Below are 4,679 nucleotides of genomic sequence, written 5' to 3'. Positions count from 1 at the left end.
TATCTGCATAATTTATTTACACCCCAATCCAGAATGCAATCATTTGCAGATCTTATAAATACAACTTTTATTCACAATACCACAAAGAAAACATAACAAATCTTTAAACTGAGACTTTTTACTATTGCATGAAAAATATTAGCTCATTTTGAATTTGATGGCAGCAACATGTCTCAAAAATGTTGGGGCAGGACAATGAAAGTCTGCAAAAAGAGTGTAAATACGTAACTAAAAAGCAAAAACAGCAATCAGTTACATGATTGGGCATTTCAGAGAGGCAAAAAACTGCATCTACAAATTGTGGAACAATTTCAGAATAATGTTCCTCAATGTAAAATTGTGATGACACTGAACATCTCATCATATCTACTGTACATAACATCATCAAAAGATTTAAATATTCTGGAAAATTCTCTGTGTGCAAACAACAAGGCTGAAAATCAGCATTGGATGCCTGTTATCCTTGTGCCCTTAGGCAACACAGCATTAAAAATAGGCGTGATTCTGTCATGGCAATAACTGCATGGGCTCAGGAACAACAGTTCAGTGTACCATCCAGAAAGGCAGTTGAAGCTCCATCATGCAAAGAAGAAGCCATATGTGATCATGATCCATAAACACCTTTGAGCCAAAGCACATTTAAAATGGGATGAAGCAGAGTGGAAAGCTATCGGATGAATCTGACCACAGAACAGTGAATTTATTAAATTAATGGAATTCTAAAATGAAAATTCTTTTTCCAGTTCAATTCATTTTTATTCATACAGCACCAAATCACAACAACATTCCCCTAAAGCAGACCCTACAGTAATACATACAGACAAAATAACCCCTATGATCAAGCACTTTGGCAATAGTCCAAAGGAAAAACTCCCTTTTAACAGGAAAAAACCTGCAGCAGAACCAGTCTCAGGGAGGGGTGGACCTGTGTCGCGACCAGCTGGGTTGAGAACATGGATACCACATCCTCTAGACCAGGGGTGGGAGACTCCAGGCCTCAAGGGCCGGTGTCCTGCAGGTTTTAGGTATCACCCTGGGTCAACACACCTGAATCAAACGATTCATCCATTTCCAGGCCTATGGAAAACTTCATGACATGTTGAGCAGGTAATTTAGCCATTTAAATCAGCTGTGTTGGCTCAAGGACACATCTAAAACCTGCAGGACATCGGCCCTCGAGGCCTGCTCTAGACTAAAGAACAGAGGGAGCACCTGGCTTGTTAACAGTGCTTAGTTCAAAAGTCTGCGTGGGTGTAACTACGGAACAGGAAGTTTGCACATCTGGAGAGGCACCATCTTAGCACCATTTTAGAGGAACATGTGCCCTCATCCAGAAGACGTCTTTTTTCAGAGACAATCTTGTTACATTACTTGTTATATTACAGCAAGACAACGCTAGACAACCCGATAAACAACAGGGCTTTGTAATAGAAGACTCTAGGACAGGGGTGGGCAATCTCAGTCCACGAGGGCCCGTGTCCCTGCAGGTTTTAGATCTCACCTTGGGTCAACACACCTGAATCACATGATTAGTTCGTTACCAGGCCTCTGGAGAACTTCAGGACACGTTGAGGAGCTAATTTAGCCATTTAAATCGGCTGTGTTGGTTCGAGGACACATCTAAAACCTGTAGGGACACCGGCCCTCGTGGACTGAGATTGCCCACCCCTGCTCTAGGAGCTGAACTGGCCCACCTGCAGGCCAGACCTTTTACCAACTGAAAAAAAAAAATACCGCAAAGAAAAAAGAAAATCAAGCAAAGGACCGTTAAGCAGTTAGAGTCCGATATCACACAAAAATCAGACAACATTTGTCTCTAAAAAGTTGAGCAACTGCTCACCTCATCAGTTCCTAGATTTTTATTTACAATTTCCACAGTGTCCCAAGTTTTTTGCAGTTAGGATTGTATGTATTTAGCTCTATTAGTATGATATTATATTATTCACATATACGAGCCTCTTATACCTGAATGAATCATCAGCCAGTTCCTGTGGCAACATACTGTCTTCCAAGTTATAAACCAAACCACTTTTCATCTCATGAGACAGCCTAAATTTGACCTGTGACTGTAACTGCATTAGCAGCATGCTCCAGTTTCTGTAATTGAGGCTTTTCAAATGCTGACCTAGACGAACAAACCGGCAAGCAAAGCTATATTCAGACCATAGTGCTGCTATGAATAGCTCAGCAAGGTCCACTGTATGACATTCATGCAGGAGAGTCCAGTGAAGTCACCCAGCTTTCATTCACAAAAGACAAAGCTTTACATCTTTAAAAAGATGCTGCACTGCTTATTTAGACGTGACCAAATATTCCATCAAACTGATTAAGAACTGCATTATTAATCTTGTGAGTCACTTTCAGCTGGAAAATATATATGTTTTAGGTACACATACCTGAAAATACAGTTATTTTCTCACTAAATGAAATGTGTATATTGGAATTTAAAAATGACAGATAGAAAATAAAAATGGAATACACATTTCTACAGTAGCAGTTGTTTTCGTTTTAAATTTGTTTCCCAGGTTAGATGGTAGACTATTGTGAACTAAATTGCACACATTTAGTATTCTGGGCATCATGAAATTTAAAGACAATACAGCAACAATAGAAAAAAAACTTGATAATAAATCCAAAAATTACATATTCTCCATCAAAACACGAGTATAAAAACTGAATGCTCGCCTAACTAAACATTTTCAATGTGCACTGACTCACCAGATACACAGACGATGCTTACGATGGCCTACGCACACACTGCGCGTTTATATTAGTCTGTTTATATCTCTGGCTAACTGTTCCAATCAAAGCAAGCTCAAAGTTAAAAAAGAAAACAAAAAACTGACAACCACCCTGAGGCAGATGAGAAAGAAGTGGGGTAGGGATTAGCTTGTGACATGGGGTCAAACGTTAGGTGGTAATAGCCTTCAACTTTAGCCTTGATGTGTTCCCGTAAATCTTCAGATGTCAGGGATGGCTCAGCTGGATGATTTGGAGTGCAAGGCCACGGAAAGATGTGGGGTGAGATTTCAAATTACTTCAAGCAATCTTGGGAAACGAGAGATAACTCACTGCATACAAACAGACAGGAAAGCACAGAAAGAGTGCAGAGCAGTGGACGGTTTTCCCCAAGTGGCTGGCCGGTTTTCCATTGCTCAGTTACCGACACAGTCGAGTGTTTTTCCTAATCCCTCCTCCCTCTGGTCTGAGTTTCCCCACAGCTTTGGCTATTTTAAGCTTGTTTTAAGATCACTGTAGTTCACTTTGGATCCAAACTTAACAGTTTCCCCATCTGTAGCTGTTAGACATGCTATGTGTGTATTAGTCTTCTATTATTATAATTTTGATGCAATATGTTTGTGCTCTTGCTGAAGAGGTCTTTGTGAAGAGGCTTCACATATTGGCTACAAACAAACACCTCTGCAGTTAGGCTAAGGTTAGTTAATTAATTAGAAATCTGTCATCTCATTATTTTAGCGTTACTGCCACAGTTTTACGCTTTTAGTTAGCTCTGACAGTCTGATGGGGGAGCTAGGTGCTTAAGAGCCCTCTATTTCCCACAGCCAAACATCTCATGAGAGATCCTTCTTTTATGAGAAGGAGACAAACACAAGTCCAAGTACAACTATTCCTGCAACAAATACACACAACTAGGCATAACCACTATCAGCTGTTCTTGTGGACTCTTCCTTTGAAGCTTCAAGTTTGGCAATTTGGCTTTCACCATCTCATTTTTTTCTTTTCTATTATGGTTCTGCAGCCAAAAAAAAGAAAAAAACAGAGGACACTGCAGGCTCAAAGGCAACTCATCAAACACAAGGTTGCTAAACCTCAAATTAGACCCTGATTTATTGTCTTTATTTTATGCTGCACAATACAATAATTTACAAATTAACATGATACTGTAGTAAGGCATGAAACTAACAACTGAAACTAAACTGTCTAATCAGCTAGTTAATTTAAAAAGGTTTTGTTGTTGTTGTTTTCTTTATAATGTGCAGACAGAGCAGTCGCCCTCTGCTGGACACTAAGAAAGAATGCAGGTTTCACACATTTCCGCACTGGCTTTAGTTTCTCTCAGGCTTGGGCAATATAGCCCCCAAAAATGACTTCACCATATTTCAAAAATATTAGGGTTGACTATATTGCTAACGATATAGAATAGAATAAAAAAATACTGAACAATGTTTTATTGATGCTTTCAGATTGCAGGCAGCAGCATTCATAAGTCTAACCTGAGTATTTTGCATCCTTCTTTTCCAGACAGCATCTGTCACTGATGGCATTTACTAATACAAAGTGTGAATCTGTTGAAAAAAGGTGCCAGCACCATTACAGTGAAGTAGCAGTGACACAGCATGAAAGTAGCCTAGGTGTTTTCCCCAGAAATTTAAAATAATAGTATAACATCAATGCTTAACACTTTAACCAAAGTAACTTAACTTATTTCTACCTGGGTTGTTGTATTTTGGGTCGAGTTTTTTAACCAGTGGAGCTTTGTTTACTGTTGGGCCGCAGGTTGTCGAAATAGTTCCTTTGATTACCAGGAGCTATTACCTTTACCATGTCTGACATCTTGCTCTTGCTCTCAGACATGTCTGAGCTTGTGTAGTGCACATCCGGGAACATAAGCATGGCGTTGCTATAGCAATGCCAAAGGATACTTTTTTCACAGAATA

The sequence above is a fragment of the Copadichromis virginalis genome, linkage group LG1, assembly GCF_057382275.1.
Source record: "Copadichromis virginalis isolate Kocher_CV1m ecotype Utaka linkage group LG1, C_Virginalis_male_GT1.1, whole genome shotgun sequence".
Lineage (NCBI taxonomy): Eukaryota > Metazoa > Chordata > Actinopteri > Cichliformes > Cichlidae > Copadichromis > Copadichromis virginalis.
This window is presented reverse-complemented; position numbering follows the sequence as displayed.